Raw genomic sequence first — 13,249 nt, 5'->3', positions numbered from 1 at the left:
GATATTGGTCTAAGGTAGTCAGGTAACCAGACTGCTCCTACAGTCAGTGCGGAGATACGCATCTTAACAGGGCAGTTCAGTAGGTGTACAAAATATGTGCCCTGGGCTTTCCCTAGACTTAATGCAAAAAAGACAGACACATTCAAAGCTCTACCACAGATGAGATGAATTTCATTTTCTTCCTTCCACAACATATAGGAAACCGGACCGGATCATGATCTGAACAGCAGTGTACATTAGCAGTTTTTCCAAAATAGTAACCAGAGAAGCACGAGTATAACTCCAGCACAATTCAGATCATCATTTGGCCCCCGGTGTTGAGTAACTCCCATACTTTCAAAATGAAACAGTTTGCAAACCACCGAAACTGCAAGCCAAAACTTGCTAGGTTGGCTTGTCATCAGAAGAGCTGTTGTGGGAAAGTGCTTAGGGAATATAAATCTGCCAATCTCTCCTTTTACTTGTAGTAAATCACATCTCTGTCGGTGGCCCTAATATTAATTTTGTTGCAGTAATGCAAATGAAAAGGATATTCTTGCATAAAGAACTGAATTCAACTAAAGAGCCTCATTTTTTTCTCAGGCTATATACTGAAAAATGCCTGCTTTATTACAAATCTACAATTCTTGTAAAAGTCATTTTCTCCATTGAGAAATCCTTTTATGGCAGGATAGTAAACAGTGCAGAAATTCTACACAGCATAGTTTGCATATTTAATTTATTATAATTGCACCAAGGGCTTTTGGACAATTCTTCTCCTATATCTTGGCACTACACAGACTGCACTCTGTTGCTTTAAGTTTTGCAACTCTCCACATCGATTTGTTGTGTACCCTAGAGTCAGCTTAAAATGTGTGGAGCTTTCATCAAAGTTGGCTTCAATTTCTGTTTTAAGTTCTATTTTAGATAAAAGCTTTACTTCCTTTTTTTTAAATTTATATATATATATATTTATATATATTTGTGCCTTAGGGGATTTTTTTGTAAACACTGATGCTAATGAATAACCTGTGTAATTAGAAAATATGTCTTCATTTTTGGCAAATTACTAAATTCCCCACTCCTCCTCCTCCATTAAAAGATGCACTGTTTAGAAATGAAACATTAGAGTATTTACCAACACAATTAAACTGTGTATAGCAAGCTCAATTAGTATACTTTACAAACAGAAAATAGCTTTGACTCTTCTTTGATTGGCCAGCTAGAATTCATTAACATAATTGGCATCCACTAAAGGTAAAATTTAGAACACAACAATGATCTATCAAAATACTATCCTGAAAAGGAAAAAAAAAATCTATTTCATTTATAAAATAAAGATATTCAAACCACAATTCACTTAACAAAGTTCCCAAATTATTGACTATTTCCTTTCAGGTCACCTTGCAGGCCATCCCAATGCGATGTCTGAGGAAGTTTCTCTCCTTACAATTCATCAAATGCAAAGTGTAGCAGTATACACAATAAATCAACCTGTTTTAAACATGTAACAGACATGCATGGTATAACAGAGATTTAAATGAGGAGGTAGTAATATAAAACTACCTCTTTGCGAGATTCCTACAGATGTCAATGAAGAAGGAATATGGTTTTCTGTTCTAAAATACTCTAAAATTTTGTGGAGTCCAAGGACCTGACCCAATGGCGCAAGGACTTAATGAAACCAGAAGGGTTCTGATTCTGATTTGTGCTTTCAAAGAGGAGTTGACCGGTTGAAAAAGGGAGCAGAGAGGATAACTATTATACAAACACAATTTAAAAGAATATACTATAGAATTATATGAAATCAGATTATTTCAATTAAATGAAGAGTAAAGGAAAGAAGCTTAACTCATTTCAAACTGGACCTAGATAGATCTATGGAAAGAATAAACTGTAGTTCCTCTTGATAGTGACCCAGAAGGTCCCTTTCCCGTATTTGCTTTAATACTGAGAAGAAAATATCATTAAAATGCAAATACTGAGAAAAAGAGGAGATGGTATGGACAGAAACTGCTCACACCCAGTAGTTTGCTGAGAACCTGCTGAAGTGGAAAGATTGTTCAAGCATTAATACATACAGACAGGGATCTCTCTTTTACAGTAAAAAAAAAAAAAAAAAATCAACAAAATCCCCATCCTGAAAAATACCATAGGGAGAAGGACAAGGTGGAAGATGGAACAGTTCAGAAACTCTCTGAAACCAAAAGTACAGTTCACAAGGTTCACAAAACCTCAAAACAACACAAGGTTTGCCCATCCCTTACTATTAGTCATCTACGAGAAATGTTCCTCCCTGACCTGTGACGAGTCCTCTCCCTTGCATAGTTGCTACTTCTGCTTTTGGATATGGTGCTCTCTGCTAGGGTGCTACGCACACTGACTTTGAGGAATCTCTGTTTTAAGTCTGAGAGCGAACCTACATCTGGCAAAAGAACAGGTGACTTCACTACTGAGGAGAGACGGAAAAGTTTACAATAGAGGGCACAGATGACCTTCTCTGTGTCTTACACTGGAACACAACCAAATTCTGCAGTAAACAAATTTCCAGCAGCCACAACTGAAACAAGGAACATTTTTTTTTTTTTTTAGGTTTACCATTGAGTTTTATTCTCCAAAAAAGTAAGAAATATATTTCAGTAGCAGGAAGCATACTGACAGCATTCCCAAGGATGCTGACAATTTACCTTCATTTTTATTCACCCCACTCACCCTCTTCCCTGCTATTTTAGGACTTGTGAAAATCTAGATACGCTGTAATAGACAAGGTCCAAGCAAACCAAATTTTATTGGGCTTATGACCCAGTTTCATACACAGAAGCAGTTAACTGGATTGCTTTTCCTTTTCACCCTAGCTGCGGCTACTGTTCTACACTAAAGACAGTAGAGTTGCATCACCCTGCAGGGAGTACTGGGACAGAAGGAAACAGATTGCTTCCTGGAGCTCTACATTTGCATTGGAGACTTTAGGTGTGATTTGTGACACTCGTGGCATGAAGCACTGTTTCCTTCCAGCATGGGCAACCCTTTCTGGTAGCCTGTCTGTGGGGGAGATGAAGATGTGCCTACACTTACTGTCTGCATATTCCTGTTAAATAGTTTCAGGAGATCAAACTCACATTCTTAAACACAGCAGTTGCAATCCTGGACTCGCACAGGCTAACTACATGGTTTGTAGTGGAGTGAAAGGGGACAATTATTTCCAATTAAGTAAGGAACAGGTTGGTATAAGAATTCTCTTTCAACATCGTGTTTCTTTCTAAAGAAACAGATTTTTGCAGTAATGATACAATGCCTACCGTTTTTCCCCCAAAGTCTTGCTCCTAAAAGTATTAGAAAGCAACTTGATACCAGACCTCATTATTGTTAACTCAGAAACTCTCTAAAGCAGCCTTATATCCCTGCTTGGTAATAATGAGAAAGGGTGGAGTCACATACTATTTGAACAACAAAGCAAACTGTAAGCTATGATAAATAAATGCCTGAAAGAAAACACCCTGACCCCACCTTTGTCTGATTCAAATGAAAAAATACCAGTTTCACCCAAACCACAAATGCACACATGCACACACACATACACACAAACATTGCGATTCCAAATTCCATGATTTGATGACTGAAGCATTCTGAACTGGTGAATTAGCGCATCAATAAAAACACTGCCCTTTTAATGAGGACTCACAATATTTACAAAATGCATTCCTTCAATGTTTTAATTTGCTAAAAATTTCAAGTTTCAGAAATTACCATCTCTATTTGTTCTTAAAATCCTATGTAAATATTTTGTATTGCTTTTACTATATTGTTTGCCACAGTGCCTACTGCTTCCTTTTCATATAGTGTCTTCCACAGTGTGTGCCTTGCCTTATTAATAGATTCTTCATTCCTTTGCTCTTTCTCTATCAATGAAGAGCATCTACCTGAGCTCTTCATTGTACTCTCTGTTTTCACTCTCCCCCCTTTCATTTTTGCATGATTTATGTGACCTCTATAAATCGAAAGGCCAAATATTTTTCTTCACACTTTAACAAATTTCTTGAACTTCTCCCCCTTCTTGACTGCACGTGGCCAGAAAACTGAAAAGTATCTATCTCCATACTGAACAACAAGCTGCAAAGTCACAGAGTAGATGCTGTCTTCCCGGAGCCTTATAGAAATAAAGCATAAGAACAGCCATATCAGGTAAACACAAAGATCTCTTTAGCCTAGTATCCAATTCCCAGCAGTGGCTATTAGCAGATGCCTTGGGGACAGCATACAAACAGGGTAAACATAGAGTATATAACTTCTATACAGTCTTCCAGCCTCCAGCAATCTGTGACTCAGAGAGTTCCTGCATGATCTTGTCTCCAAAGAGGCCTAGGGAAACGAAGAATAAACTACGACTCAGAGAACATGTGAAGCACAGCTAACTTGAAAGGAGGAAAGAAAACATATCTATAAATTGGTCAAAATATCAAAAGTAGCTCTAAAGAAGTTTGCTTTAGGTACTGGATGCATTCTAACCACAGAGGATAGCAGTCTAAACCTACTTTGTAGTCTAGTTGTACAGAGCAACAGGCTGCCACTTCCAGATCTACCCATTTTCAGTCAAAATAGGTAATTTGCCTTAACGATTTAAATAGTAGGTGTTGCTAACCCTTTTGCCTGAAATAGGTTTGGGAATACTCACAGACCTACAGGCCAGTTGCATTCAGAAGAAAGGCAGTACGTTTTTCAGCTGGCATAGGCAGACATGACAGGTGCTATCAATCCACAGCCGTATAAAGCCAGAAATGAGAATAGATATACCCGGTGCCAGCCAAAGGTACAGTGATTCCCAGCTATCCATCATCACGCTGCCGCTGGAGATTACCACACGTACAGGTCTGCAGAATGGAGTGCTGTAGCAATGGACGGAATCCATCCCCTGTTGGCAAAGCGAAACCTCGTTTGCTTTACTAAGTGCAGGTGTCACTAGCAGAAGAGGATTAATGCTTTTCCATGACAGCACTCCTTTACCAATTATTCTACGCTGAACTGGGTGAAGTGCTTCCTAGTCTGCTTCAGGTCACGTCAGCTAAACCCCTTCATGTTGTTAAATAAACTATTTGAAATAACTGATTTTGTCAGAAGAAAGTAGAAAAGTGCTCATGGAACCTTCCAGCTGAAGTCCAGGATGGGATATACTATAACAGAAGGCAACAGTATGCACCTAGAAAGCAAAAGTAGTATATCTTCGGTTGCAATAGTTATTTGCAGAGCATACACCTACCTGCAACCACCGTGTCATAGACAAACCAGTACAACTTGGAGAGGGTTACTTAATGCATTGTCAATTAATACAAGGTTTTGATCACTGATGCGGGTATTGAGAAAAAAAGGCATCAAAATTAAATAACACTTTGAGAAATGCATTTCCCTCCACCCAAGCTCATATTAAGCCAAATATTTCTGCTCCCAGGCTGCTGGCCATAACTACCCCAATACTCGTTGTGTCTTACTGCACCCAGCATGTCCCCATTCCTCCAGTGAGGCGCCAGGCAGTGCAGGGGATTGTGTTTGTATGCTCAGTGGTTCCTTCTGCCACTTTCTGCTTACTGGTTTCTATCTGCACAGTAGAGCCCATGGGCTTCTGCACAATTACAAAATCTGGGAACCGAACGTTGTGGTGTTATTGGAATATGCCGTTTGGACAAACAGATTTCCTCCTACTAATTTGTGGGATCTGAACTGGGTGTTGGAGTTGTTCTCTCACAGAAGAGAACTAAAAGCTGTTCCACGGTGAAGGATGGGGTACACTACCTTTCTGATTCCACAGAAAATTCCTCCATATTTCTTCAATTTCCTTCACTTCTAATAATCCAGAAGAAACACTTTGTGACACAAGATGTATTTGAAGCCTTGAGACATTTCCCATGTGTGGCACCTTTTAGTACGGCTACTGATCAAGCATTTGTGAAGCAGCTGCAATAAATTAAGGAGTGCAGCCCCTAAATAATTGCCTAGCACATACTTCCGAGTCCCAGAACTGCATAATACTCCACATATCGTCAATGGGCCAAGTCACTGAAGAATCTGTTTCCCAGAAAGAAAAGGCTTGATGAGGAATGAAAGACAGAAAAATGGGCAGGAAAGAGCTAAAGGAATAGTGGCTATTCTCATGACTCAACAAGGGAATGATTTCAAGAAAGTATGAAAAGGTGAATTTCTGAGATCACCTCCCAGTTAGACAAGCGTGAGTGTCAGCACAAAGGTGAAGGTAAAAATACACAGCCAACAATGGAGGGCTGGACCACAGTAGCTTTGACTTAAATAATCTCTTGCTGCCACTAAGCACCACTCAAAAATGTGGCTCTACAGCAGCCTAAGTAAATCTAATTGCTAGCTGTTGCAGTGCTGTCTTTACCTTGCTGATGAGCTTTGGTGCTTGACAGACAAGGTATGTGTAAGTAACTTTGGTTATTTCTTTGCTAGTCTAGTTCTATAATGACAGAGGGATAAATCAGCCATGGTTCTACTGGGCACCAGTATCAATGCAAACTGCGTGCAAGTGAACGGTGTGGGTAGAAGTAGGCAGAAAGGGGAAAGGATCCCCTCCTTCCACAGTAGCGCTCAATCACAGCCCAGTCAGGCATACTGAGATCCACTAGAAAACAGGTATTCTTATAGGAAAAGTGATGGTCCGTGTTCAAGGAAAGATCTACAGTTCCAGCAAGGGTGCTAGTTGTGAAGATAGAAGAAATACGAAAAGAAAGATAGATGAAAAAAGAATCTCATTCATCCTAGCACTACATGTATTTTAACTGAACATCCTGTAGCACTGATGCCAGCAACTCCCAACTTTCCCGACTGCCTCAGCATCTAGCTCCAAGAGGCTCCTCTCTTGATTTCCCAGAGCACAAGACCTTCACAGCAAATCCACACACAGTCTGGACATTTTAGGGTGCATTTGAAGAGCTCAAGCCAGCCAACATCCAGAAGTCTGTGAACTGCTGTGTCTTCACACCATGTCCATGCTCTTTGCATGCATTCCCTATTTCTTCAAAAACTCCAAAGTGTCTGAAAGACACACAACCCCCTGTTTCACAATATAGTACCATTGGCCAAGTCACACTCCCAGGAATCTGTAAGCAGGACTATCCCGGAAGGTTTAAATACGCTATTTCTCTCTTGTCCTTGCCCTTTCATACAGAAATAAAATGAATAAGATTACCACTTTGCCAGAGCCAATGAATCTTACAAAGCCAAAAACTTTGGCAGAAGGCAACACTACCTTGTGTACAAAATATTTTAGGAGAGCTTTTTTTCTTCTTGGCAACGCATAATCACATCTTTGGGAAGAATAGATGCCATCACCAAAACAAGGAGGAAACAATGTTCAACTGTTCCACCCTCAGATATCTCCAGTGAGGTTAGAGGAGAGGTACCCTATTTGCTGATGCTGCTCTTCACCATTGGTATAAGAGCAGGCACACCAGGAACCATCGGAATCAAAGGCAATTTAATACATTTTTACATTTGCCATACAGAGTCATAGAATCATAGAATCATAGGGTTGGAAGGGACCTGGGGAGATCATCTAGTCCAACCCCCTGTCAGAGCAGGGTCACCTACAGCAGGTTGCACAGGAACTCGTCCAGGCGGGTTTTGAATGTCTCCAGAGATGGAGACTCCACCACCTCTCTGGGCAGCCTGTTCCTGTGCTCTGCCACCCTCAAAGTAAAGAAGTTCCTTCTCATGTTTAGGTGGAACTTCCTATGCTCAAGTCTGTGCCCATTACCTCTTGTCCTGTCCCCGGGCACCACTGAAAAGAGAATAGTCCTGAAGTAGTAAGTATAATCTGTAGTGGACCCTTGGTCCATCAGAATACAATACTCATCTCGTTAGGATCTGAAGATGTCCTGAAGGCATACATAGTGGATTTTGAATACAAGACAGATTTCTGTCATCTTGTTTCTGTATGAAGGAAGCAGTAAGCAATATCTTGCCTGTTTCTGCACATTAAGTGGAAAGATGTACACAGTTTATACACAATTGTATCAAAAACTGCTTGTGAGATTAAACTTCTATCTTCCTTCATAAATTACCAAAACTGTTTTGCTCCTGGAGTTGGTATGGCATTCATTGTTACTAACTCTATTATTATGGCATTTAAAAGTTTGAAGTTCAGAACAAGCTGATTACAGTGACAACTAGTCTAAGAGCAAAGCTATTCCTTTCTCTTCTAATGCATTCTATGATTCCTTATCACGCTCTTAAAGCACATCATGCCAGTTTGCATGATGTTATGTAGCAGATCTCAAGGTGTTATGACATTCTGTTATCTGCAATGTGTAATCCTGAAATCAGAGCAGGCAATGAATTGTGTTTGTTTTTTATATAATCCGTTCACTGATCATTATTTCCCGTCAAAGTGCAAAGTTCAGCAATATGGATAATTGTGGACCTACATATAAAAAGGACATGTGAGCAATAAAATGTAACTGAAGAATGAAACTAAAAATGAAATCAAGTACAAGATACATGACTGTACTATTTAAGCCTATTTCTCAGAAGTATGACCCTCAAAGCTGGTAAGTCTTTGTTCTGTTACCTGTTTGTCCTGGGTGTAAAGAAGTGGGGAAAAAAAAAGGGCCTGTTTGCTCCAGCAAAATGCAGTATGCAATGGGAATCATTAAAAGTTCCAGATGAGTAAGATGACAACAGCATAGATGTGTCTGCAGTAGTCTTATTTACATCTCTTTTATGGCAATGGAAATCCTTTTGAATTGAGTGGAGAAAATCCAGGATGTGAGAAATTAGAACTGGGCTGAAATCCTTGTGAAGCGCTGTGGGAACAAACACAGAAGTGTCCAATAATATGACCACAAATGGCAGCAGACATAACAGCTTCTCTTGTGAGCTATTAGAGGTGGGCTGGCAGAGCTTCTGTCACTATATTTTCCCTCCTTTTACTTGTACAGAACTTAAAGACACCATAACTAAATTATATTTTTATAACATCTTATGGAAAATCTCAGATAAAATGATTCAGCATTGAAATCACTTTATCTTGATGATCTGACCTAAAAATTGCAGCAGACACATCAACAAGTGTATCAGCCACCTTTGTCCCAAGGGTAGCAGTGGTCTTCTCGGGGTAAGGCATCGAACTGAAGGAATTAGCAAACATTAGGTTTAAATCTGGCGCCTCAAATCTGTAAGTGTCCTCAGACAGGTACTTTTTATGCACCTAATAAAGGACTTCAACGTTCACAACATGAATTCAAATCTTCTATTTCACCAGAAATTTCATCTTCTATGAAATGGTATGAAAAGCAGCTGCATGTCAAGCAATACAACAACGACTCATTCTCTTCTTTTTGACTACAGGACAGATTAGAAATGATGAGGGTTTAGATTTAAACTACAGAGAGACTACCTTCAGCCCGTGCATTTCACGCATTTTCAAAATGTAGGAATTTATTATTAAGTTTCTCACCTTTGTCTTTTTTTAAGTATTAGTAATATAGATATACCCAATTTCCCCACAGACAGATGGCAAAGAACAGTAATTAAATATGGAATCAAGAAATGTAAAACAGAAGTTAAGAAAACCAGGTAACAGGGGAAATTAAAATTATAGGCAGAAAAATTCCGTGTTCAAAATGACTAAGGACAACAAGAGTTTTTTAATAAAAATCAGGAGTAAAAGAAATCCTAGTTCTTGTGAATGTTGCTACAAAGTGGCAAGGATATCAACACCACCAGAAAAGGCAGATAACAAAACTGTAAGTCATGCAGAAAAAGGTAGAGATGTTCAGCATGTTTCTGTTCTGTATTTGGAACAAAGCTAAGTATGCCTTTGTACCATAAAATAATGATGAAATAGTTCCTTTTCCAAGATTAGTTAAGGATGATGATAAAGAGAAACAATTAAAAATAAACACTGCAAAATAAGCAGGCGCGGGTAACTTTCTTACAAGAATTCTAAAATAATTAAGAATCATCTAGATCCTTGAGAATTTCAACCTGTTTTGAAGACCCGGAACTGGCTTTTTTTCTTGCCTTTTGGAATTTTCTTTGCCAGTGCGTCAAAGAGAGAAATGTTATGATCCAAGGCAAACTAATGTCACAGCTGCAAAAGGACCACCAATTAAAGGGGGAATTGTTAATGTGTATTTTTTTACCTGATTAAATATCAATTAAATTTGTATTTATATGGCCTAAATTTATATGATGGCAGCATACAATTGTGCACATTCCTGTTGGTTGCCACTCTGGAAGCATGGTTGATACCTCATTGAAGTGTTACAGAAAGATGACTGCATTTATCTCGAACAATTTAATCAAAATTATATACTTCACTGCTGGCTCACACAACTGAAACAATATATTGGCCACTCTGGGTGAAGCAAGAATAACGAGAGTGAAGGACACAGAGGTTCCCCACATGAGGAGATAGCCCAAACTCTACATAGTAACAGAGGCTGCAGTTCTTAGAGAAAGTGCTAGATACCGCCTCAGCCTCAGACCTTGGTCAGAACTGTCAACACAGGCTTTCTCACGTGTATTTTAAATACAGATTCCAAACCACTAAATATTATTGGGCTCAGTATCGCAACCAAGGTCTGCAGAAGCAGAATACTGTTAGCTGCCCCTGCTACTTGTAGAATCAGAGACAGTGGTGCTTGTCATCTGTTTCCTTCTCAAGAAAGAAGTCCTAGTCATCATTCTCTAGCCTAAGCAGGGCTGAGTACACCTCTGGCTTTTCTACTCATTTTCTTGCAGTCCAAGCCACTCAGTCTTTTACAGTTTCCAACTCCATCAACCTAGCAATTATCTACAGGCTTCTACTTCAGTACCAGCTAAAACACATTTTCAGTAGCGTGTTTAACACTGATACCAGCTCCTTCAATACATTTTTTCTGTATCACTGTCTTAAATGCAGATAACTTTGTTCCTTTTCACCTCACATGAAATGTACATTTTATATCCTAGTATAAAAGTGTCCTTTTATACAATAAATACAGAAATGACCTCTGGACCAGGATTTAGAGTCCTGTATTCCTCCATCACACAAGATTACCCTAACCAGGAGGGACATACTCAGAATGCTTCAGTTGTGATTTCATTTGGAATTTAAATTCTCAAGGCTCAAGAATAATTCACACTGTCTACCCTCCAGAATCACTTTAGTGTTGAACACACCTAAGATCAATAAAAGTTACCAGAAGACTCCATTTTGGTGTCCATGGTGCTCAAAACTACACATTCCTTGTCTCAGAGGCAGGATGTACTCCGACTACCATTAGCCTGGTACCTAGGAGACCTTCCTAGGAGGCTACAGCTGTGCCTTTTCTTAACGCCAAGAGTCTAGAACACAAATCTTCACTTCTTTTGTAAGGTCCTAACCACTGGAGTGTTTAAGTACTTTCACCAGAGGATGATGTTTCATTCACAAGTGGATGTTATTGCTCTCTGCCAAACTCTGAGTTAGGTGCCTCTTCAGACATACCCTTCTGCATGATGAACACCCACAGTAGTACTGACAGTTGGTCAAAAGCGATTATCAAAATAACTTGAGTAATACATGCTCTTCTTCATCAAGGGTTGGCAGCCAGGATTAAAGCTCCAAATGCTTTGCATTTAGAAAGCAGAACCTTTGGTCTGTGGCACAGCCATCTTTTTCTTGTCTCAGATTCATTGCTCCTAACAGATTGTGGAAAATAATATGGAAAGGTGGAAAAGACGTAATCAGTAACAGTCACCAGCAGCAGTCTTTAGCAGGACATGATTATGGGTAGTTTCCAACACACGACAGAATGGAAGGGCTGAAGGACGGAGTTTTCAGGTGAGTATCACTCCTGGAAGTCGAGCAGAGCTCAACAATTATTAGGAGTTGAGTGTGAGGACTTATACTGGCTCACTGACATAAACAGACTTGAGAATGACCTCAAGATACAACCTTATTTTCTGTGTAGTAGACAAAAGTATGAGTTAGATAGTCATCACTGTCCCACAGGCTATATTCACACCAATCCATTAAGATTCTGATTGCGCATTCATGGATCATCTGAAAATCTACTCTAAACCAAAAACACACACAGCACCTTACAGGACCACGGTTACTGAATAGAAACAGAAAGAATTATTCGGGTGCCTAAACTATTAGAGGGATGAATAATTACAGATAACAGCACATCTGAGGCTTCCACATAGGAAGATGACAAAGCAGATGACAGAAGATGACAAAGGACGTGTACAACAGTTGTATCATTCTTGAGCAGCAGCAGGAGGCCAAACAGGATACCCTTGCCATCTAAAATGGCATCTATTTACTTACTTGAATTACTTCCGAATTGTGCATAAATACTAACGGAATACCAAGTGCCCTTCTTCTCAAATTAAGACCCTTGGAAGGCTCTCCATATATATATTCAAAGCCAGAAAGTCTCACATCTGGTCTCAAAAACATGTACATGGGAAAAGAATTGAAGATAACGCCCATGGGTACTGAGGGAACTGGTGGATGAGGTTGCTAAACCTCTCTCTATTATATTCCAAAAGTCATGGCAGTCTGGTGAAGTCCCCACTGGCTGGAAAAGGGGAAACACAATCCCCATTTTCAAAAAGGGAAAGAAGGATGAACCAGGGAACTATAGGCCAGTCAGTCTCACCTCCGTGCCTGGTAAGATTATGGAGCAGATCCTCCTGGAGGCACTGCTGAGGCAGAAGAATAACGAAGAGGTGACTGGGTACAATCAGCACGGCTTCACCAAGGGCAAATCGTGCCTCACAAACCTGGTAGCCTTCTATGAAAAGGTCACAACATCAATAGACAAGGGGAGAGCAACTGACGTCATTTACCTGGACCTGAGCAAAGCCTTTGACACTGTCCCGCATGACATCCTGGTCTCCAAGCTGATAAAATATGGGTTTGATGGATGGACAATTCAGTGGATAAAGAACTGGCTCGACAGCCACACGCAAAGAGTGGCTGTCAATGGGTCCATGTCCAAGTGGAGGCCAGTGACAAGTGGAGTCCCTCAAGGATCAGTACTAGGACTGGTATTGTTTAACATCTTCGTCAGAGACATGGACAGTGGCATAGAGTGCACCCTCAGCAAGTTTGCCAACGACACCACGCTGTGACGGGCAGCTGACACGCTGTGGGGAAGGGATGCCATCCAGAGGGACCTTGACAGGCTGGAGACGTGGGCCCATGCCAACCTCATGAAGTTCAACAAGACCAAGTGTAAGGTCCTCCACCTGGGTCGGGGTAATCCCAAGCACTGATATAGGCTGG

This window comes from Larus michahellis, chromosome 1 (genome assembly GCF_964199755.1).
Source record: "Larus michahellis chromosome 1, bLarMic1.1, whole genome shotgun sequence".
Classification (NCBI taxonomy): domain Eukaryota; kingdom Metazoa; phylum Chordata; class Aves; order Charadriiformes; family Laridae; genus Larus; species Larus michahellis.
This window is presented reverse-complemented; position numbering follows the sequence as displayed.